At 40.5% G+C, this 22,884-nt stretch overlaps 14 non-coding genes across 14 annotated transcripts; all 14 read left to right on the forward strand.

The window, feature by feature from the left end:
• Nucleotides 1–2,964: 2,964 nt before the first annotated feature.
• Nucleotides 2,965–3,036, forward strand: trnaq-uug (transfer RNA glutamine (anticodon UUG)). The gene has a single exon. It is a non-coding gene; the product is annotated as a tRNA-Gln (tRNA).
• A 2,498-nt stretch (nucleotides 3,037–5,534) lies between these two features.
• trnaq-uug (transfer RNA glutamine (anticodon UUG)) lies at nucleotides 5,535–5,606 on the forward strand. The gene has a single exon. It is a non-coding gene; the product is annotated as a tRNA-Gln (tRNA).
• Nucleotides 5,607–5,783: 177 nt separating this feature from the next.
• On the forward strand, nucleotides 5,784–5,855 carry trnaq-cug (transfer RNA glutamine (anticodon CUG)). Its single transcript has one exon. It is a non-coding gene; the product is annotated as a tRNA-Gln (tRNA).
• A 2,125-nt stretch (nucleotides 5,856–7,980) lies between these two features.
• On the forward strand, nucleotides 7,981–8,052 carry trnaq-cug (transfer RNA glutamine (anticodon CUG)). Its single transcript has one exon. It is a non-coding gene; the product is annotated as a tRNA-Gln (tRNA).
• A 2,231-nt stretch (nucleotides 8,053–10,283) lies between these two features.
• On the forward strand, nucleotides 10,284–10,355 carry trnaq-uug (transfer RNA glutamine (anticodon UUG)). The gene has a single exon. It is a non-coding gene; the product is annotated as a tRNA-Gln (tRNA).
• A 177-nt stretch (nucleotides 10,356–10,532) lies between these two features.
• On the forward strand, nucleotides 10,533–10,604 carry trnaq-cug (transfer RNA glutamine (anticodon CUG)). Its single transcript has one exon. It is a non-coding gene; the product is annotated as a tRNA-Gln (tRNA).
• A 2,250-nt stretch (nucleotides 10,605–12,854) lies between these two features.
• On the forward strand, nucleotides 12,855–12,926 carry trnaq-uug (transfer RNA glutamine (anticodon UUG)). Its single transcript has one exon. It is a non-coding gene; the product is annotated as a tRNA-Gln (tRNA).
• A 177-nt stretch (nucleotides 12,927–13,103) lies between these two features.
• On the forward strand, nucleotides 13,104–13,175 carry trnaq-cug (transfer RNA glutamine (anticodon CUG)). The gene has a single exon. It is a non-coding gene; the product is annotated as a tRNA-Gln (tRNA).
• Nucleotides 13,176–15,301: 2,126 nt separating this feature from the next.
• trnaq-cug (transfer RNA glutamine (anticodon CUG)) lies at nucleotides 15,302–15,373 on the forward strand. Its single transcript has one exon. It is a non-coding gene; the product is annotated as a tRNA-Gln (tRNA).
• A 2,232-nt stretch (nucleotides 15,374–17,605) lies between these two features.
• Nucleotides 17,606–17,677, forward strand: trnaq-uug (transfer RNA glutamine (anticodon UUG)). The gene has a single exon. It is a non-coding gene; the product is annotated as a tRNA-Gln (tRNA).
• Nucleotides 17,678–17,854: 177 nt separating this feature from the next.
• trnaq-cug (transfer RNA glutamine (anticodon CUG)) lies at nucleotides 17,855–17,926 on the forward strand. The gene has a single exon. It is a non-coding gene; the product is annotated as a tRNA-Gln (tRNA).
• Nucleotides 17,927–20,174: 2,248 nt separating this feature from the next.
• trnaq-uug (transfer RNA glutamine (anticodon UUG)) lies at nucleotides 20,175–20,246 on the forward strand. Its single transcript has one exon. It is a non-coding gene; the product is annotated as a tRNA-Gln (tRNA).
• Nucleotides 20,247–20,423: 177 nt separating this feature from the next.
• trnaq-cug (transfer RNA glutamine (anticodon CUG)) lies at nucleotides 20,424–20,495 on the forward strand. The gene has a single exon. It is a non-coding gene; the product is annotated as a tRNA-Gln (tRNA).
• A 2,125-nt stretch (nucleotides 20,496–22,620) lies between these two features.
• trnaq-cug (transfer RNA glutamine (anticodon CUG)) lies at nucleotides 22,621–22,692 on the forward strand. The gene has a single exon. It is a non-coding gene; the product is annotated as a tRNA-Gln (tRNA).
• Nucleotides 22,693–22,884: the final 192 nt, after the last annotated feature.

A 22,884-nucleotide genomic window follows, 5' to 3' on the forward strand; every position in this document is an offset into this window, starting at 1 on the left:
GGGCCCGATTTCGAGTCTCACCTCATAAAGGAACTCTGCGAAATCGAGCTGATGTATGGACGCTCACCAAGGCTACCTGTAGACCTCGCCTTTGGTCTTCCAGTTCGAGATGCCTCTTCCACCTCGCACTCTCAATATGTGCAGAACCTCCACTCCCGCCTGGAAGAAAGTTATCAGCTAGCGTCCAAGAATGCAGCCAAGTCTGCTGGGAGGAACAAAACTCGTTTCGATCTTCGGGTTAAACCTTCAGTTTTGGAAGAAGGAGACAGAGTACTTGTCTGGAATTTTCGACTCCGGGGCAAACACAAGTTGGAAGATAAGTGGGAGAAGGACATTTACATTGTTGTCAAACGTGCTGGAGATCTTCCCGTTTACACTGTACGTCCTGAACCTGATCCAGCTGGACAAACTCGAACCCTGCACCGAGACCTCCTGCTTCCATGTGGCTTCTTACCTGAGAGCCGAGAACCGGAACTGCAACCCATTCCAACTCCACGTAAACATCACACTCGCAGTCAACGCCAACCAGTTGTTGATCAAGAAGAGTGTTTGAGTGAAGAAGATGAATGGAGAGTTCCGCAAATCTCAATTTCACAACCTGTGAAGTTCCTTGTTGAAAGTCCAATTCCTGAAACTACACACTTACCTGAAAGTAACCTACCTGATGTTGGAGAGTCCTCCCGTGTGTCCGACGCTTTGGATCCATCTTCATCCAGTGAGGAGAAGGATGCTGGTTCTGGAGAACCTGTGGAACAAAGGGAAGTGGAACAGGATGAATACTTACCTCAAGAAGTTCTACCAGATCGTGAAGATTCCATTGTCCCTGAGACGCGGCCATCAGAAGGAAGTCCAGAGCTCGGGGGCCCGGCAGTGACATCTCCCAATTCGGCTTTGCAACCACCTACTGTTTCTGGTGATGCACTTACCTCTACTACTGACTTTGAGGGTAGTGATGTAGTACATGCCACTAACCCTACAGGTGCTGTTGACTCTGATTCTACTATCCGTCAGTCAACAAGACAACGACAACCTCCAAAGCGCTTACAGTACACCGCTTTGGGTAAACCGCTAATCTCTGTTGTGCAAACGCTATTTCACAGCTTAGCTGACGCATATCGTGAAGTTTTTAGCACTCCCACTTCTGAACGTCTGTTTACTTCGATCTCTCTGTAGCATCATGCACCGGAGTTGCATGGATTTAAGGGGGGAGGGTGTAACCCAGGTGACAAATCCTGTATATCTCTTTTTCTCCCCTTTCTCTCTCTCCTGGTGTTCCAGCCTATATTTTGTCTAAGTTGCCAAATCTCACGGTACTTTTAGTCATTCCGGGGGTTTTGCACGTCATTACATCACATGGTTCACTCTAGCCAATCACAGTGAAGGTTCCGTGGTCACGTGATACGACGGGGCCAACCGGAGTTATTATCATTCCGGCACTAGCTGGGTGAGGCTAGAGGTGTGTGGGGAAGGCTAATGGAGAGGCGTGCTGCAGGGAACCGTTTGCTGTGACTCGCACACAAGTTAAAAAGGGCTGTGTGTGATATATCTGCGGAACCGGTCAGGTCTTTGACCCCGATGGCGAGCTAGTGAAGAAAGCCTACAGCGTTTACCTGTCCTAAGAGAGACGCTGACCTGTCCTAAGAGAGACCGCGCCGCGGAGCACGCAACGTGGAGCACGCATCGTGGAGCACGCGTCGCGGAGCCGCACTTCTCCCACCGGGCTGGTAGGGGGCTCTTGGCAGCCCATCATACTCTCCCAACACACCCACACCCACCTAACACACACACCTGTGGAAACTTTCCTGGAACTCTTTTGCACCTACCTCTCCCTCTGGAACCCAGTCCTCTCCCAGATGGGGCTTTGAACTGTGTGTGAGCTGGGTAGACATTGATAAGTTGCCTTTTTGCACATTAATTGGACTCAGACCTTTTCAATCTAGTGCAATAATTGTGGAACTCTGACACATGGCACTTTAACAATTATTGACTCTCTTGGTATTATTGCACTGCCATTATTGGTTTTGCATTGAATTATTTTTGAATTGTTTCAAGCGCTTGCTGATTGTAAATACTTACTGCACTTTTGAATGGCCATTCATGTGAACTGTTTGTCTTAAATGTTGCATGTCATTTATTATTTGTAATATATGGTACCAACCAAACTCAAGTTCAGTCTCCTGTCACTCCCTCCTAGAGCGTTCTCTAGTCTTCTGATTATTAGCCCATTAACCCTTTCTTACCACATAGCGACTGCACCATAGTATTGCCTCACTGCTAATTGATCACGTAGTTGCTACATACACCTTCATTTAAAGCAAAAAATGTAAGCAAGGATGAGAAAAAAAAAATATTTTTTTATGTGTGTTCCAAAGTGAATAAATGCTTAGCAGACATAATTACAATGATTCTGACACTTGTGGGTAAAATTATACGGTGTTACCTTTACAAAGACCCCAAACTTGTGTATATACTACAGAGGGTTTGATAATGGTCATCATTTTAATTTGGAGAGGTCAGAACAAAGACAATTTCACCAAAATGACCCAGAAATCTAAGAGGTTAATTTAAACTACCCCCTCTATACCTACAAAGTTCACTTTATCAGGCCATGAGGTAAGAACGGAATACGATGGGTATTTCGTTCTTCCCACTGAGGATCTGTGGTGTAATGGTTAACACTCTGCACTTTGAAGCACGTGATCAGTGTTCAGTATTTGTTGGAATTGGTTCAAACAGGGAAGTGGTGAAATCTGTCCCCACTGTAATTCTGTGTTTTTATTGTTTGCACTCTGGACTCCAGATATGAATTTCTTGAAGTCGCAAAATCAATCACCAAAGTATTGAGACTTTCTCTCTTTTTCTGGACTTTGGCACAGTAGTAATAACCCAAGTTTAGCAGCCCCTTTGATTTTAACTTTTCTCCAATACCTACATAGTTCCCTTTATCAGGCTGTGAGGTGAGGAGGTTCCATGGTGTAATGGTCAGCACTCTGGACTTTGAATCCAGTGATCCGAGTTCAAGTCTCGGTGGAACCTGAGTAAAGTTTACCCTTTGATTGTGTGAAAACAACAAGTGTATCCAGTTATGCACTTCTGGATGTCACTAAAACATATTATATTAATATTTTCACTGCCTACTTGTCCAGTTGACAGTTTTCAACGTCTTCTTTTGTTACGAACCAAGTAGGTGACCCCAAGGGGCACCATAACGCAGAGGTTCCATGGTGTAATGGTTAGCACTCTGGACTCTGAATCCAGTGATTCGAGTTCAAATCTCCTGGAGCCTGACTGCAGCTTATCATTTTCATTGTGTGAGAAGAAGAAGTGCATCCAGTTATGCACTTGTTGAAGTTAGAATATATATAAATTAATTAGATGAATGAAGTTATAAATTTGGTTGAGTACCAATTACATAGTATTACTCAATGTTAAATTAGGGAACATGAGCTGGGTTTAGACCATCGTGCGACTGGTTACTGTTACCCAACTGATGATGCGTTATTGGAATAGTAATGACACATTAAACCAGAGGTTCTATTTTGTAAATGTGGTCGCACACTGGACGCTGACGCCAGTGAACTGAGATCAAATCTTGGTGATCTTCTCAACAGCTTTTGAAATAGAAAAAATTTGCAACATATGTATGATTACCATTAAGCTCACTACATGACACTAAACCAACCTTATTTCTCAAAACTGGAATGTGGATGCCTCCTTGATTTAAACTGTTCCCCAATACCCGATAATAGTTCCCTTTATCAGGCTGTGAGGTGAGGAGGTTCCATGGTATAATGGTTAGCACTCTGGACTTGGTTAGCACTCTGGTTTACCCTTTGATTGCGTGAAAAGAACAAGTGTATCCAGTTATGCACTTGTAGATGTCTCTATAACAATATTTTCACAGCTTACTTGAGAGAAAAGCCCCAATAGCCCCAATACCCAGATTAACAACCAAGTAGATGTTTGTTTAATCCCTCAGTCATCCATAGCAAAAGACAAAGATTAAATCTTTCAATTGGACAAGTTATTGTAGGAGTGAAGACATTTCACTGCTCATCCAAGCCAAAGTGAAGGAGGAGCAACACGTGGAGGAAGCCCTCTCTGCTTGTGCCTATCTAAAATGGGCCTTCAATAGATCCAATAGAGCTAAACAGGACCATAGGGAATCTGAACCTAGAAGGAAAGGTGTAACTATTCCTTACATAGCTGGTGTGTCTGAAAAACTTCAGAGAATTTTCAAACAGTATGAGATTCCTGTCTTTTCTGTCTTTTTCAAACCTACAAACACAAAGTAATGTAGTCTACTCCATTCAGTGTAATGAAGAGTGCAGTGAGTAGTACACTGGAGAAACTAAGCAAACACTTCATAAGAGAATGTACCAACACCAGCGCAAAAGCTCCTCTGGACCCCAGCTCGCTGTACATCTCCATGTCAAAGCCTCTAACCACTCCTTTGAAAACAGTGAGGTACAATATTAGCCAGAGAAAAAAAATGGTTTGAGAGGGGACTTAAACACTTAACGTTCCAACGGCCTGCGGGCGGCCTGTAGCCTTTACGTTACAACTTTACAGCAATGTATGTGTATTTCTGTGTCACCCACACAAACAATCTACACATCAAATGAAAACTACGGCATTCATCTTTCTGAATATGTAAACCATTTACACCTCGAATCACCACAGTGCTGACAGGAAAGCCATTTTTACAGAGAAGGCAGAAATGTGGATTTGGACTTCACTTACCATTGAGCGCTCTGGTTCTGTCAAACATCAACATATTCACACAAAGTTGGTCTCATTCGTTCTTACCACATAGCGACTGCACCATAGTATTGCCTCACTGCTAATTGATCACGTAGTTGCTACATACACCTTCATTTAAAGCAAAAAATGTAAGCAAGGATGAGAAAAAAAAAAATATTTTTTTATGTGTGTTCCAAAGTGAATAAATGCTTAGCAGACATAATTACAATGATTCTGACACTTGTGGGTAAAATTATACGGCGTTACCTTTACAAAGACCCCAAACTTGTGTATATACTACAGAGGGTTTGATAATGGTCATCATTTTAATTTGGAGAGGTCAGAACAAAGACAATTTCACCAAAATGACCCAGAAATCTAAGAGGTTAATTTAAACTACCCCCTCTATACCTACAAAGTTCACTTTATCAGGCCATGAGGTAAGAACGGAATACGATGGGTATTTCGTTCTTCCCACTGAGGATCTGTGGTGTAATGGTTAACACTCTGCACGTTGAAGCACGTGATCAGTGTTCAGTATTTGTTGGAATTGGTTCAAACAGGGAAGTGGTGAAATCTGTCCCCACTGTAATTCTGTGTTTTTATTGTTTGCACTCTGGACTCCAGATATGAATTTCTTGAAGTCGCAAAATCAATCACCAAAGTATTGAGACTTTCTCTCTTTTTCTGGACTTTGGCACAGTAGTGATAACCCAAGTTTAGCAGCCCCTTTGATTTTAACTTTTCTCCAATACCTACATAGTTCCCTTTATCAGGCTGTGAGGTGAGGAGGTTCCATGGTGTAATGGTCAGCACTCTGGACTTTGAATCCAGTGATCCGAGTTCAAGTCTCGGTGGAACCTGAGTAAAGTTTACCCTTAGATTGTGTGAAAACAGCAAGTGTATCCAGTTATGCACTTCTGGATGTCACTAAAACATATTATATTAATATTTTCACTGCCTACTTGTCCAGTTGAGTTTTCAACGTCTTCTTTTGTTACGAACCAAGTAGGTGACCCCAAGCGGCACCATAATGCAGGGGTTCCATGGTGTAATGGTTAGCACTCTGGACTCTGAATCCAATGATCCGAGTTCCAATCTCGGTGGAACCTGACTGCAGCTTATCATTTTCATTGTGTGAGAAGAAAAAGTGCATCCAGTTATGCACTTGTTGAAGTTACAATATATATAAATTAATTAGATGAATGAAGTTATAAATTTGGTTGAGTACCAATTACATAGTATTACTCAATGTTAAATTAGGGAACATGAGCTGGGTTTAGACCATCGTGCGACTGGTTACTGTTACCCAACTGATGATGCGTTATTGGAATAGTAATGACACATTAAACCAGAGGTTCTATTTTGTAAATGTGGTCGCACACTGGACGCTGACGCCAATGAACTGAGATCAAATCTTGGTGATCTTCTCAACAGCTTTTGAAATAGAAAAAATTTGCAACATATGTATGATTACCATTAAGCTCTCTACATGACACTAAACCAACCTTATTTCTCAAAACTGGAATGTGGATGCCTCCTTGATTTAAACTGTTCCCCAATACCCGATAATAGTTCCCTTTATCAGGCTGTGAGGTGAGGAGGTTCCATGGTATAATGGTTAGCACTCTGGACTTGGTTAGCACTCTGGTTTACCCTTTGATTGCGTGAAAAGAACAAGTGTATCCAGTTATGCACTTGTAGATGTCTCTATAACAATATTTTCACAGCTTACTTGAGAGAAAAGCCCCAATAGCCCCAATACCCAGATTAACAACCAAGTAGATGTTTGTTTAATCCCTCAGTCATCCATAGCAAAAGACGAAGATTAAATCTTTCAATTGGACAAGTTATTGTAGGAGTGAAGACATTTCACTGCTCATCCAAGCCAAAGTGAAGGAGGAGCAACACGTGGAGGAAGCCCTCTCTGCTTGTGCCTATCCAAAATGGGCCTTCAATAGATCCAATAGAGCTAAACAGGACCATAGGGAATCTGAACCTAGAAGGAAAGGTGTAACTATTCCTTACATAGCTGGTGTGTCTGAAAAACTTCAGAGAATTTTCAAACAGTATGAGATTCCTGTCTTTTCTGTCTTTTTCAAACCTACAAACACAAAGTAATGTAGTCTACTCCATTCAGTGTAATGAAGAGTGCAGTGAGTAGTACACTGGAGAAACTAAGCAACCACTTCATAAGAGAATGTACCAACACCAGCGCAAAAGCTCCTCTGGACCCCAGCTCGCTGTACATCTCCATGTCAAAGCCTCTAACCACTCCTTTGAAAACAGTGAGGTACAATATTAGCCAGAGAAAAAAAAAACGGTTTGAGAGGGGACTTAAGTAAGCTATTTTTGTTAGGAAAGATGGTCATTCCTTAAACAGGAATTGGGGCCTTAGACATCATCGATCCCCCATCTATAACTCTATCCTCAGACTCAAACAAAGAGAACAATAGCAGGGTAGTTAAAGGTCGAATAGGGTGGTTTCAGCTGAAACTTAAGACAATAGCTGTTTACAGTTTCAGTGTTGTTAGCCACTTCCTTCATATAGATATAAGGCAGTGTCCAACAGCAATCTGACCCGAAAAGCAACGCCTTCACTCCTACAATGATTTGTCCAGTTGACAGATTTCAACGTCATCTTTTGTTATGAACCAAGTAGGTGACCCCAAGGGGCACATTAGCACAGAGGCTCCAGTTTTATCGATATTGTCCTCAAATTTGAAATGTGAGTGGTCAACAATATTTTCAGTTGAGATACTGTATATTTTTATCCCCACTTACCTACTCCAGCTTTCTACACCTTCATTTAAAGCAAAAAATGTAAGCAAGGATGAGAAAAAATATTTTTTAAGTGTATAAATGCTTAGCAGACATATTTACAATGATTCTGACACTTGTGGGTAAAATTATACGTCGTTACCTTTACAAAGACCCCCAACTTGTGTATATACTACACATGTGGTAAGAACGACATACTCATTGCCACTGAGGATCTGTGGTGTAATGATTAGCACTCTGCACTTTGAAGCCCGTGATCAGAGTTCAGTGTTTGGTGGAACTGGTGCAAACAGGGAAGACTTGAAGTAGTATTGAGACTTTCTCTCTTTTTCTGGACTTTGGTACAATAGTAATAACCCAAGTTTAGCCGACCCTTTGATTTTAACTGTTCTTCAATACCGACATAGTTCCCTTTATCAGGCCATGAGGTGAGGAAAATGTGTATGTTTCCACAGAGGTTCCATGGTGTAATGGTTAGCACTCTGGACTCTGAATCCAGTGATCCGAGTTCAAGTCTCGGTGGGACCTGACTGAACCTTACTCTTTGTTTGTGTGTAAAGAACCAGTGCATCTAGTTATCCGCTTGATGAAATCACAATATCAATCACATGAACATTGGGACTTCCTCTAGGTCTTTAATAGATGAATGAAGTTTTGGCAGCCTACTACTGTGAAAATGTGGCCTATTGCATTCAGAGTACTAATTATCCACCAAGTACGTGACCCAAATAGACACATTAAATCAGAGGTTCTATTGTGTAAAGGTTGCCGCACACTGGATGCTGACTCCAGTGAACTGAGATCAAATCTTGGTGGAATCTGATCTTCTCAACAACCTTTGAAATAGAAAGAATTTGCAACATATGTATGATTACCATTAAGCTCACTACATGACACTAAACCAACCTTATTTCTCAAAACTGGAATGTGGATGCCTCCTTGATTTAAACTGTTCCCCAATACCCAATAATAGTTCCTTTTATCAGGCTGTGAGGTGAGGAGGTTCCATGGTATAATGGTTAGCACTCTGGACTTGGTTAGCACTCTGGTTTACCCTTTGATTGCGTGAAAAGAACAAGTGTATCCAGTTATGCACTTGTAGATGTCTCTATAACAATATTTTCACAGCTTACTTGAGAGAAAAGCCCCAATAGCCCCAATACCCAGATTAACAACCAAGTAGATGTTTGTTTAATCCCTCAGTCATCCATAGCAAAAGACGAAGATTAAATCTTTCAATTGGACAAGTTATTGTAGGAGTGAAGACATTTCACTGCTCATCCAAGCCAAAGTGAAGGAGGAGCAACACGTGGAGGAAGCCCTCTCTGCTTGTGCCTATCCAAAATGGGCCTTCAATAGATCCAATAGAGCTAAACAGGACCATAGGGAATCTGAACCTAGAAGGAAAGGTGTAACTATTCCTTACATAGCTGGTGTGTCTGAAAAACTTCAGAGAATTTTCAAACAGTATGAGATTCCTGTCTTTTCTGTCTTTTTCAAACCTACAAACACAAAGTAATGTAGTCTACTCCATTCAGTGTAATGAAGAGTGCAGTGAGTAGTACACTGGAGAAACTAAGCAAACACTTCATAAGAGAATGTACCAACACCAGCGCAAAAGCTCCTCTGGACCCCAGCTCGCTGTACATCTCCATGTCAAAGCCTCTAACCACTCCTTTGAAAACAGTGAGGTACAATATTAGCCAGAGAAAAAAAATGGTTTGAGAGGGGACTTAAACACTTAACGTTCCAACGGCCCGCGGGCGGCCTGTAGCCTTTACGTTACAACTTTACAGCAATGTATGTGTATTTCTGTGTCACCCACACAAACAATCTACACATCAAATGAAAACTACGGCATTCATCTTTCTGAATATGTAAACCATTTACACCTCGAATCACCACAGTGCTGACAGGAAAGCCATTTTTACAGAGAAGGCAGAAATGTGGATTTGGACTTCACTTACCATTGAGCGCTCTGGTTCTGTCAAACATCAACATATTCACACAAAGTTGGTCTCATTCGTTCTTACCACATAGCGACTGCACCATAGTATTGCCTCACTGCTAATTGATCACGTAGTTGCTACATACACCTTCATTTAAAGCAAAAAATGTAAGCAAGGATGAGAAAAAAAAAAAATATTTTTTTATGTGTGTTCCAAAGTGAATAAATGCTTAGCAGACATAATTACAATGATTCTGACACTTGTGGGTAAAATTATACGGCGTTACCTTTACAAAGACCCCAAACTTGTGTATATACTACAGAGGGTTTGATAATGGTCATCATTTTAATTTGGAGAGGTCAGAACAAAGACAATTTCACCAAAATGACCCAGAAATCTAAGAGGTTAATTTAAACTACCCCCTCTATACCTACAAAGTTCACTTTATCAGGCCATGAGGTAAGAACGGAATACGATGGGTATTTCGTTCTTCCCACTGAGGATCTGTGGTGTAATGGTTAACACTCTGCACGTTGAAGCACGTGATCAGTGTTCAGTATTTGTTGGAATTGGTTCAAACAGGGAAGTGGTGAAATCTGTCCCCACTGTAATTCTGTGTTTTTATTGTTTGCACTCTGGACTCCAGATATGAATTTCTTGAAGTCGCAAAATCAATCACCAAAGTATTGAGACTTTCTCTCTTTTTCTGGACTTTGGCACAGTAGTGATAACCCAAGTTTAGCAGCCCCTTTGATTTTAACTTTTCTCCAATACCTACATAGTTCCCTTTATCAGGCTGTGAGGTGAGGAGGTTCCATGGTGTAATGGTCAGCACTCTGGACTTTGAATCCAGTGATCCGAGTTCAAGTCTCGGTGGAACCTGAGTAAAGTTTACCCTTAGATTGTGTGAAAACAGCAAGTGTATCCAGTTATGCACTTCTGGATGTCACTAAAACATATTATATTAATATTTTCACTGCCTACTTGTCCAGTTGAGTTTTCAACGTCTTCTTTTGTTACGAACCAAGTAGGTGACCCCAAGCGGCACCATAATGCAGAGGTTCCATGGTGTAATGGTTAGCACTCTGGACTCTGAATCCAGTGATCCGAGTTCAAATCTCGGTGGAACCTGACTGCAGCTTATCATTTTCATTGTGTGAGAAGAAAAAGTGCATCCAGTTATGCACTTGTTGAAGTTACAATATATATAAATTAATTAGATGAATGAAGTTATAAATTTGGTTGAGTACCAATTACATAGTATTACTCAATGTTAAATTAGGGAACATGAGCTGGGTTTAGACCATCGTGCGACTGGTTACTGTTACCCAACTGATGATGCGTTATTGGAATAGTAATGACACATTAAACCAGAGGTTCTATTTTGTAAATGTGGTCGCACACTGGACGCTGACGCCAATGAACTGAGATCAAATCTTGGTGATCTTCTCAACAGCTTTTGAAATAGAAAAAATTTGCAACATATGTATGATTACCATTAAGCTCTCTACATGACACTAAACCAACCTTATTTCTCAAAACTGGAATGTGGATGCCTCCTTGATTTAAACTGTTCCCCAATACCCGATAATAGTTCCCTTTATCAGGCTGTGAGGTGAGGAGGTTCCATGGTATAATGGTTAGCACTCTGGACTTGGTTAGCACTCTGGTTTACCCTTTGATTGCGTGAAAAGAACAAGTGTATCCAGTTATGCACTTGTAGATGTCTCTATAACAATATTTTCACAGCTTACTTGAGAGAAAAGCCCCAATAGCCCCAATACCCAGATTAACAACCAAGTAGATGTTTGTTTAATCCCTCAGTCATCCATAGCAAAAGACGAAGATTAAATCTTTCAATTGGACAAGTTATTGTAGGAGTGAAGACATTTCACTGCTCATCCAAGCCAAAGTGAAGGAGGAGCAACACGTGGAGGAAGCCCTCTCTGCTTGTGCCTATCCAAAATGGGCCTTCAATAGATCCAATAGAGCTAAACAGGACCATAGGGAATCTGAACCTAGAAGGAAAGGTGTAACTATTCCTTACATAGCTGGTGTGTCTGAAAAACTTCAGAGAATTTTCAAACAGTATGAGATTCCTGTCTTTTCTGTCTTTTTCAAACCTACAAACACAAAGTAATGTAGTCTACTCCATTCAGTGTAATGAAGAGTGCAGTGAGTAGTACACTGGAGAAACTAAGCAAACACTTCATAAGAGAATGTACCAACACCAGCGCAAAAGCTCCTCTGGACCCCAGCTCGCTGTACATCTCCATGTCAAAGCCTCTAACCACTCCTTTGAAAACAGTGAGGTACAATATTAGCCAGAGAAAAAAAATGGTTTGAGAGGGGACTTAAACACTTAACGTTCCAACGGCCCGCGGGCGGCCTGTAGCCTTTACGTTACAACTTTACAGCAATGTATGTGTATTTCTGTGTCACCCACACAAACAATCTACACATCAAATGAAAACTACGGCATTCATCTTTCTGAATATGTAAACCATTTACACCTCGAATCACCACAGTGCTGACAGGAAAGCCATTTTTACAGAGAAGGCAGAAATGTGGATTTGGACTTCACTTACCATTGAGCGCTCTGGTTCTGTCAAACATCAACATATTCACACAAAGTTGGTCTCATTCGTTCTTACCACATAGCGACTGCACCATAGTATTGCCTCACTGCTAATTGATCACGTAGTTGCTACATACACCTTCATTTAAAGCAAAAAAATGTAAGCAAGGATGAGAAAAAAAAAAAATATTTTTTTATGTGTGTTCCAAAGTGAATAAATGCTTAGCAGACATAATTACAATGATTCTGACACTTGTGGGTAAAATTATACGGCGTTACCTTTACAAAGACCCCAAACTTGTGTATATACTACAGAGGGTTTGATAATGGTCATCATTTTAATTTGGAGAGGTCAGAACAAAGACAATTTCACCAAAATGACCCAGAAATCTAAGAGGTTAATTTAAACTACCCCCTCTATACCTACAAAGTTCACTTTATCAGGCCATGAGGTAAGAACGGAATACGATGGGTATTTCGTTCTTCCCACTGAGGATCTGTGGTGTAATGGTTAACACTCTGCACGTTGAAGCACGTGATCAGTGTTCAGTATTTGTTGGAATTGGTTCAAACAGGGAAGTGGTGAAATCTGTCCCCACTGTAATTCTGTGTTTTTATTGTTTGCACTCTGGACTCCAGATATGAATTTCTTGAAGTCGCAAAATCAATCACCAAAGTATTGAGACTTTCTCTCTTTTTCTGGACTTTGGCACAGTAGTGATAACCCAAGTTTAGCAGCCCCTTTGATTTTAACTTTTCTCCAATACCTACATAGTTCCCTTTATCAGGCTGTGAGGTGAGGAGGTTCCATGGTGTAATGGTCAGCACTCTGGACTTTGAATCCAGTGATCCGAGTTCAAGTCTCGGTGGAACCTGAGTAAAGTTTACCCTTAGATTGTGTGAAAACAACAAGTGTATCCAGTTATGCACTTCTGGATGTCACTAAAACATATTATATTAATATTTTCACTGCCTACTTGTCCAGTTGAGTTTTCAACGTCTTCTTTTGTTACGAACCAAGTAGGTGACCCCAAGCGGCACCATAATGCAGGGGTTCCATGGTGTAATGGTTAGCACTCTGGACTCTGAATCCAGTGATCCGAGTTCAAATCTCGGTGGAACCTGACTGCAGCTTATCATTTTCATTGTGTGAGAAGAAAAAGTGCATCCAGTTATGCACTTGTTGAAGTTACAATATATATAAATTAATTAGATGAATGAAGTTATAAATTTGGTTGAGTACCAATTACATAGTATTACTCAATGTTAAATTAGGGAACATGAGCTGGGTTTAGACCATCGTGCGACTGGTTACTGTTACCCAACTGATGATGCGTTATTGGAATAGTAATGACACATTAAACCAGAGGTTCTATTTTGTAAATGTGGTCGCACACTGGACGCTGACGCCAATGAACTGAGATCAAATCTTGGTGATCTTCTCAACAGCTTTTGAAATAGAAAAAATTTGCAACATATGTATGATTACCATTAAGCTCTCTACATGACACTAAACCAACCTTATTTCTCAAAACTGGAATGTGGATGCCTCCTTGATTTAAACTGTTCCCCAATACCCGATAATAGTTCCCTTTATCAGGCTGTGAGGTGAGGAGGTTCCATGGTATAATGGTTAGCACTCTGGACTTGGTTAGCACTCTGGTTTACCCTTTGATTGCGTGAAAAGAACAAGTGTATCCAGTTATGCACTTGTAGATGTCTCTATAACAATATTTTCACAGCTTACTTGAGAGAAAAGCCCCAATAGCCCCAATACCCAGATTAACAACCAAGTAGATGTTTGTTTAATCCCTCAGTCATCCATAGCAAAAGACGAAGATTAAATCTTTCAATTGGACAAGTTATTGTAGGAGTGAAGACATTTCACTGCTCATCCAAGCCAAAGTGAAGGAGGAGCAACACGTGGAGGAAGCCCTCTCTGCTTGTGCCTATCCAAAATGGGCCTTCAATAGATCCAATAGAGCTAAACAGGACCATAGGGAATCTGAACCTAGAAGGAAAGGTGTAACTATTCCTTACATAGCTGGTGTGTCTGAAAAACTTCAGAGAATTTTCAAACAGTATGAGATTCCTGTCTTTTCTGTCTTTTTCAAACCTACAAACACAAAGTAATGTAGTCTACTCCATTCAGTGTAATGAAGAGTGCAGTGAGTAGTACACTGGAGAAACTAAGCAAACACTTCATAAGAGAATGTACCAACACCAGCGCAAAAGCTCCTCTGGACCCCAGCTCGCTGTACATCTCCATGTCAAAGCCTCTAACCACTCCTTTGAAAACAGTGAGGTACAATATTAGCCAGAGAAAAAAAAAAACGGTTTGAGAGGGGACTTAAGTAAGCTATTTTTGTTAGGAAAGATGGTCATTCCTTAAACAGGAATTGGGGCCTTAGACATCATCGATCCCCCATCTATAACTCTATCCTCAGACTCAAACAAAGAGAACAATAGCAGGGTAGTTAAAGGTCGAATAGGGTGGTTTCAGCTGAAACTTAAGACAATAGCTGTTTACAGTTTCAGTGTTGTTAGCCACTTCCTTCATATAGATATAAGGCAGTGTCCAACAGCAATCTGACCCGAAAAGCAACGCCTTCACTCCTACAATGATTTGTCCAGTTGACAGATTTCAACGTCATCTTTTGTTATGAACCAAGTAGGTGACCCCAAGGGGCACATTAGCACAGAGGCTCCAGTTTTATCGATATTGTCCTCAAATTTGAAATGTGAGTGGTCAACAATATTTTCAGTTGAGATACTGTATATTTTTATCCCCACTTACCTACTCCAGCTTTCTACACCTTCATTTAAAGCAAAAAATGTAAGCAAGGATGAGAAAAAATATTTTTTAAGTGTATAAATGCTTAGCAGACATATTTACAATGATTCTGACACTTGTGGGTAAAATTATACGTCGTTACCTTTACAAAGACCCCCAACTTGTGTATATACTACACATGTGGTAAGAACGACATACTCATTGCCACTGAGGATCTGTGGTGTAATGATTAGCACTCTGCACTTTGAAGCCCGTGATCAGAGTTCAGTGTTTGGTGGAACTGGTGCAAACAGGGAAGACTTGAAGTAGTATTGAGACTTTCTCTCTTTTTCTGGACTTTGGTACAATAGTAATAACCCAAGTTTAGCCGACCCTTTGATTTTAACTGTTCTTCAATACCGACATAGTTCCCTTTATCAGGCCATGAGGTGAGGAAAATGTGTATGTTTCCACAGAGGTTCCATGGTGTAATGGTTAGCACTCTGGACTCTGAATCCAGTGATCCGAGTTCAAGTCTCGGTGGGACCTGACTGAACCTTACTCTTTGTTTGTGTGTAAAGAACCAGTGCATCTAGTTATCCGCTTGATGAAATCACAATATCAATCACATGAACATTGGGACTTCCTCTAGGTCTTTAATAGATGAATGAAGTTTTGGCAGCCTACTACTGTGAAAATGTGGCCTATTGCATTCAGAGTACTAATTATCCACCAAGTACGTGACCCAAATAGACACATTAAATCAGAGGTTCTATTGTGTAAAGGTTGCCGCACACTGGATGCTGACTCCAGTGAACTGAGATCAAATCTTGGTGGAATCTGATCTTCTCAACAACCTTTGAAATAGAAAGAATTTGCAACATATGTATGATTACCATTAAGCTCACTACATGACACTAAACCAACCTTATTTCTCAAAACTGGAATGTGGATGCCTCCTTGATTTAAACTGTTCCCCAATACCCAATAATAGTTCCTTTTATCAGGCTGTGAGGTGAGGAGGTTCCATGGTATAATGGTTAGCACTCTGGACTTGGTTAGCACTCTGGTTTACCCTTTGATTGCGTGAAAAGAACAAGTGTATCCAGTTATGCACTTGTAGATGTCTCTATAACAATATTTTCACAGCTTACTTGAGAGAAAAGCCCCAATAGCCCCAATACCCAGATTAACAACCAAGTAGATGTTTGTTTAATCCCTCAGTCATCCATAGCAAAAGACGAAGATTAAATCTTTCAATTGGACAAGTTATTGTAGGAGTGAAGACATTTCACTGCTCATCCAAGCCAAAGTGAAGGAGGAGCAACACGTGGAGGAAGCCCTCTCTGCTTGTGCCTATCCAAAATGGGCCTTCAATAGATCCAATAGAGCTAAACAGGACCATAGGGAATCTGAACCTAGAAGGAAAGGTGTAACTATTCCTTACATAGCTGGTGTGTCTGAAAAACTTCAGAGAATTTTCAAACAGTATGAGATTCCTGTCTTTTCTGTCTTTTTCAAACCTACAAACACAAAGTAATGTAGTCTACTCCATTCAGTGTAATGAAGAGTGCAGTGAGTAGTACACTGGAGAAACTAAGCAAACACTTCATAAGAGAATGTACCAACACCAGCGCAAAAGCTCCTCTGGACCCCAGCTCGCTGTACATCTCCATGTCAAAGCCTCTAACCACTCCTTTGAAAACAGTGAGGTACAATATTAGCCAGAGAAAAAAAAATGGTTTGAGAGGGGACTTAAACACTTAACGTTCCAACGGCCCGCGGGCGGCCTGTAGCCTTTACGTTACAACTTTACAGCAATGTATGTGTATTTCTGTGTCACCCACACAAACAATCTACACATCAAATGAAAACTACGGCATTCATCTTTCTGAATATGTAAACCATTTACACCTCGAATCACCACAGTGCTGACAGGAAAGCCATTTTTACAGAGAAGGCAGAAATGTGGATTTGGACTTCACTTACCATTGAGCGCTCTGGTTCTGTCAAACATCAACATATTCACACAAAGTTGGTCTCATTCGTTCTTACCACATAGCGACTGCACCATAGTATTGCCTCACTGCTAATTGATCACGTAGTTGCTACATACACCTTCATTTAAAGCAAAAAATGTAAGCAAGGATGAGAAAAAAAAAAAATATTTTTTTATGTGTGTTCCAAAGTGAATAAATGCTTAGCAGACATAATTACAATGATTCTGACACTTGTGGGTAAAATTATACGGCGTTACCTTTACAAAGACCCCAAACTTGTGTATATACTACAGAGGGTTTGATAATGGTCATCATTTTAATTTGGAGAGGTCAGAACAAAGACAATTTCACCAAAATGACCCAGAAATCTAAGAGGTTAATTTAAACTACCCCCTCTATACCTACAAAGTTCACTTTATCAGGCCATGAGGTAAGAACGGAATACGATGGGTATTTCGTTCTTCCCACTGAGGATCTGTGGTGTAATGGTTAACACTCTGCACGTTGAAGCACGTGATCAGTGTTCAGTATTTGTTGGAATTGGTTCAAACAGGGAAGTGGTGAAATCTGTCCCCACTGTAATTCTGTGTTTTTATTGTTTGCACTCTGGACTCCAGATATGAATTTCTTGAAGTCGCAAAATCAATCACCAAAGTATTGAGACTTTCTCTCTTTTTCTGGACTTTGGCACAGTAGTGATAACCCAAGTTTAGCAGCCCCTTTGATTTTAACTTTTCTCCAATACCTACATAGTTCCCTTTATCAGGCTGTGAGGTGAGGAGGTTCCATGGTGTAATGGTCAGCACTCTGGACTTTGAATCCAGTGATCCGAGTTCAAGTCTCGGTGGAACCTGAGTAAAGTTTACCCTTAGATTGTGTGAAAACAGCAAGTGTATCCAGTTATGCACTTCTGGATGTCACTAAAACATATTATATTAATATTTTCACTGCCTACTTGTCCAGTTGAGTTTTCAACGTCTTCTTTTGTTACGAACCAAGTAGGTGACCCCAAGCGGCACCATAATGCAGAGGTTCCATGGTGTAATGGTTAGCACTCTGGACTCTGAATCCAGTGATCCGAGTTCAAATCTCGGTGGAACCTGACTGCAGCTTATCATTTTCATTGTGTGAGAAGAAAAAGTGCATCCAGTTATGCACTTGTTGAAGTTACAATATATATAAATTAATTAGATGAATGAAGTTATAAATTTGGTTGAGTACCAATTACATAGTATTACTCAATGTTAAATTAGGGAACATGAGCTGGGTTTAGACCATCGTGCGACTGGTTACTGTTACCCAACTGATGATGCGTTATTGGAATAGTAATGACACATTAAACCAGAGGTTCTATTTTGTAAATGTGGTCGCACACTGGACGCTGACGCCAATGAACTGAGATCAAATCTTGGTGATCTTCTCAACAGCTTTTGAAATAGAAAAAATTTGCAACATATGTATGATTACCATTAAGCTCTCTACATGACACTAAACCAACCTTATTTCTCAAAACTGGAATGTGGATGCCTCCTTGATTTAAACTGTTCCCCAATACCCGATAATAGTTCCCTTTATCAGGCTGTGAGGTGAGGAGGTTCCATGGTATAATGGTTAGCACTCTGGACTTGGTTAGCACTCTGGTTTACCCTTTGATTGCGTGAAAAGAACAAGTGTATCCAGTTATGCACTTGTAGATGTCTCTATAACAATATTTTCACAGCTTACTTGAGAGAAAAGCCCCAATAGCCCCAATACCCAGATTAACAACCAAGTAGATGTTTGTTTAATCCCTCAGTCATCCATAGCAAAAGACGAAGATTAAATCTTTCAATTGGACAAGTTATTGTAGGAGTGAAGACATTTCACTGCTCATCCAAGCCAAAGTGAAGGAGGAGCAACACGTGGAGGAAGCCCTCTCTGCTTGTGCCTATCCAAAATGGGCCTTCAATAGATCCAATAGAGCTAAACAGGACCATAGGGAATCTGAACCTAGAAGGAAAGGTGTAACTATTCCTTACATAGCTGGTGTGTCTGAAAAACTTCAGAGAATTTTCAAACAGTATGAGATTCCTGTCTTTTCTGTCTTTTTCAAACCTACAAACACAAAGTAATGTAGTCTACTCCATTCAGTGTAATGAAGAGTGCAGTGAGTAGTACACTGGAGAAACTAAGCAAACACTTCATAAGAGAATGTACCAACACCAGCGCAAAAGCTCCTCTGGACCCCAGCTCGCTGTACATCTCCATGTCAAAGCCTCTAACCACTCCTTTGAAAACAGTGAGGTACAATATTAGCCAGAGAAAAAAAATGGTTTGAGAGGGGACTTAAACACTTAACGTTCCAACGGCCCGCGGGCGGCCTGTAGCCTTTACGTTACAACTTTACAGCAATGTATGTGTATTTCTGTGTCACCCACACAAACAATCTACACATCAAATGAAAACTACGGCATTCATCTTTCTGAATATGTAAACCATTTACACCTCGAATCACCACAGTGCTGACAGGAAAGCCATTTTTACAGAGAAGGCAGAAATGTGGATTTGGACTTCACTTACCATTGAGCGCTCTGGTTCTGTCAAACATCAACATATTCACACAAAGTTGGTCTCATTCGTTCTTACCACATAGCGACTGCACCATAGTATTGCCTCACTGCTAATTGATCACGTAGTTGCTACATACACCTTCATTTAAAGCAAAAAATGTAAGCAAGGATGAGAAAAAAAAAAATATTTTTTTATGTGTGTTCCAAAGTGAATAAATGCTTAGCAGACATAATTACAATGATTCTGACACTTGTGGGTAAAATTATACGGCGTTACCTTTACAAAGACCCCAAACTTGTGTATATACTACAGAGGGTTTGATAATGGTCATCATTTTAATTTGGAGAGGTCAGAACAAAGACAATTTCACCAAAATGACCCAGAAATCTAAGAGGTTAATTTAAACTACCCCCTCTATACCTACAAAGTTCACTTTATCAGGCCATGAGGTAAGAACGGAATACGATGGGTATTTCGTTCTTCCCACTGAGGATCTGTGGTGTAATGGTTAACACTCTGCACGTTGAAGCACGTGATCAGTGTTCAGTATTTGTTGGAATTGGTTCAAACAGGGAAGTGGTGAAATCTGTCCCCACTGTAATTCTGTGTTTTTATTGTTTGCACTCTGGACTCCAGATATGAATTTCTTGAAGTCGCAAAATCAATCACCAAAGTATTGAGACTTTCTCTCTTTTTCTGGACTTTGGCACAGTAGTGATAACCCAAGTTTAGCAGCCCCTTTGATTTTAACTTTTCTCCAATACCTACATAGTTCCCTTTATCAGGCTGTGAGGTGAGGAGGTTCCATGGTGTAATGGTCAGCACTCTGGACTTTGAATCCAGTGATCCGAGTTCAAGTCTCGGTGGAACCTGAGTAAAGTTTACCCTTAGATTGTGTGAAAACAACAAGTGTATCCAGTTATGCACTTCTGGATGTCACTAAAACATATTATATTAATATTTTCACTGCCTACTTGTCCAGTTGAGTTTTCAACGTCTTCTTTTGTTACGAACCAAGTAGGTGACCCCAAGCGGCACCATAATGCAGGGGTTCCATGGTGTAATGGTTAGCACTCTGGACTCTGAATCCAGTGATCCGAGTTCAAATCTCGGTGGAACCTGACTGCAGCTTATCATTTTCATTGTGTGAGAAGAAAAAGTGCATCCAGTTATGCACTTGTTGAAGTTACAATATATATAAATTAATTAGATGAATGAAGTTATAAATTTGGTTGAGTACCAATTACATAGTATTACTCAATGTTAAATTAGGGAACATGAGCTGGGTTTAGACCATCGTGCGACTGGTTACTGTTACCCAACTGATGATGCGTTATTGGAATAGTAATGACACATTAAACCAGAGGTTCTATTTTGTAAATGTGGTCGCACACTGGACGCTGACGCCAATGAACTGAGATCAAATCTTGGTGATCTTCTCAACAGCTTTTGAAATAGAAAAAATTTGCAACATATGTATGATTACCATTAAGCTCTCTACATGACACTAAACCAACCTTATTTCTCAAAACTGGAATGTGGATGCCTCCTTGATTTAAACTGTTCCCCAATACCCGATAATAGTTCCCTTTATCAGGCTGTGAGGTGAGGAGGTTCCATGGTATAATGGTTAGCACTCTGGACTTGGTTAGCACTCTGGTTTACCCTTTGATTGCGTGAAAAGAACAAGTGTATCCAGTTATGCACTTGTAGATGTCTCTATAACAATATTTTCACAGCTTACTTGAGAGAAAAGCCCCAATAGCCCCAATACCCAGATTAACAACCAAGTAGATGTTTGTTTAATCCCTCAGTCATCCATAGCAAAAGACGAAGATTAAATCTTTCAATTGGACAAGTTATTGTAGGAGTGAAGACATTTCACTGCTCATCCAAGCCAAAGTGAAGGAGGAGCAACACGTGGAGGAAGCCCTCTCTGCTTGTGCCTATCCAAAATGGGCCTTCAATAGATCCAATAGAGCTAAACAGGACCATAGGGAATCTGAACCTAGAAGGAAAGGTGTAACTATTCCTTACATAGCTGGTGTGTCTGAAAAACTTCAGAGAATTTTCAAACAGTATGAGATTCCTGTCTTTTCTGTCTTTTTCAAACCTACAAACACAAAGTAATGTAGTCTACTCCATTCAGTGTAATGAAGAGTGCAGTGAGTAGTACACTGGAGAAACTAAGCAACCACTTCATAAGAGAATGTACCAACACCAGCGCAAAAGCTCCTCTGGACCCCAGCTCGCTGTACATCTCCATGTCAAAGCCTCTAACCACTCCTTTGAAAACAGTGAGGTACAATATTAGCCAGAGAAAAAAAAAACGGTTTGAGAGGGGACTTAAGTAAGCTATTTTTGTTAGGAAAGATGGTCATTCCTTAAACAGGAATTGGGGCCTTAGACATCATCGATCCCCCATCTATAACTCTATCCTCAGACTCAAACAAAGAGAACAATAGCAGGGTAGTTAAAGGTCGAATAGGGTGGTTTCAGCTGAAACTTAAGACAATAGCTGTTTACAGTTTCAGTGTTGTTAGCCACTTCCTTCATATAGATATAAGGCAGTGTCCAACAGCAATCTGACCCGAAAAGCAACGCCTTCACTCCTACAATGATTTGTCCAGTTGACAGATTTCAACGTCATCTTTTGTTATGAACCAAGTAGGTGACCCCAAGGGGCACATTAGCACAGAGGCTCCAGTTTTATCGATATTGTCCTCAAATTTGAAATGTGAGTGGTCAACAATATTTTCAGTTGAGATACTGTATATTTTTATCCCCACTTACCTACTCCAGCTTTCTACACCTTCATTTAAAGCAAAAAATGTAAGCAAGGATGAGAAAAAATATGTTTTAAGTGTATAAATGCTTAGCAGACATATTTACAATGATTCTGACACTTGTGGGTAAAATTATACGTCGTTACCTTTACAAAGACCCCCAACTTGTGTATATACTACACATGTGGTAAGAACGACATACTCATTGCCACTGAGGATCTGTGGTGTAATGATTAGCACTCTGCACTTTGAAGCCCGTGATCAGAGTTCAGTGTTTGGTGGAACTGGTGCAAACAGGGAAGACTTGAAGTAGTATTGAGACTTTCTCTCTTTTTCTGGACTTTGGTACAATAGTAATAACCCAAGTTTAGCCGACCCTTTGATTTTAACTGTTCTTCAATACCGACATAGTTCCCTTTATCAGGCCATGAGGTGAGGAAAATGTGTATGTTTCCACAGAGGTTCCATGGTGTAATGGTTAGCACTCTGGACTCTGAATCCAGTGATCCGAGTTCAAGTCTCGGTGGGACCTGACTGAACCTTACTCTTTGTTTGTGTGTAAAGAACCAGTGCATCTAGTTATCCGCTTGATGAAATCACAATATCAATCACATGAACATTGGGACTTCCTCTAGGTCTTTAATAGATGAATGAAGTTTTGGCAGCCTACTACTGTGAAAATGTGGCCTATTGCATTCAGAGTACTAATTATCCACCAAGTACG

The sequence above is a fragment of the Periophthalmus magnuspinnatus genome, chromosome 7 (genome assembly GCF_009829125.3).
Source record: "Periophthalmus magnuspinnatus isolate fPerMag1 chromosome 7, fPerMag1.2.pri, whole genome shotgun sequence".
Classification (NCBI taxonomy): domain Eukaryota; kingdom Metazoa; phylum Chordata; class Actinopteri; order Gobiiformes; family Gobiidae; genus Periophthalmus; species Periophthalmus magnuspinnatus.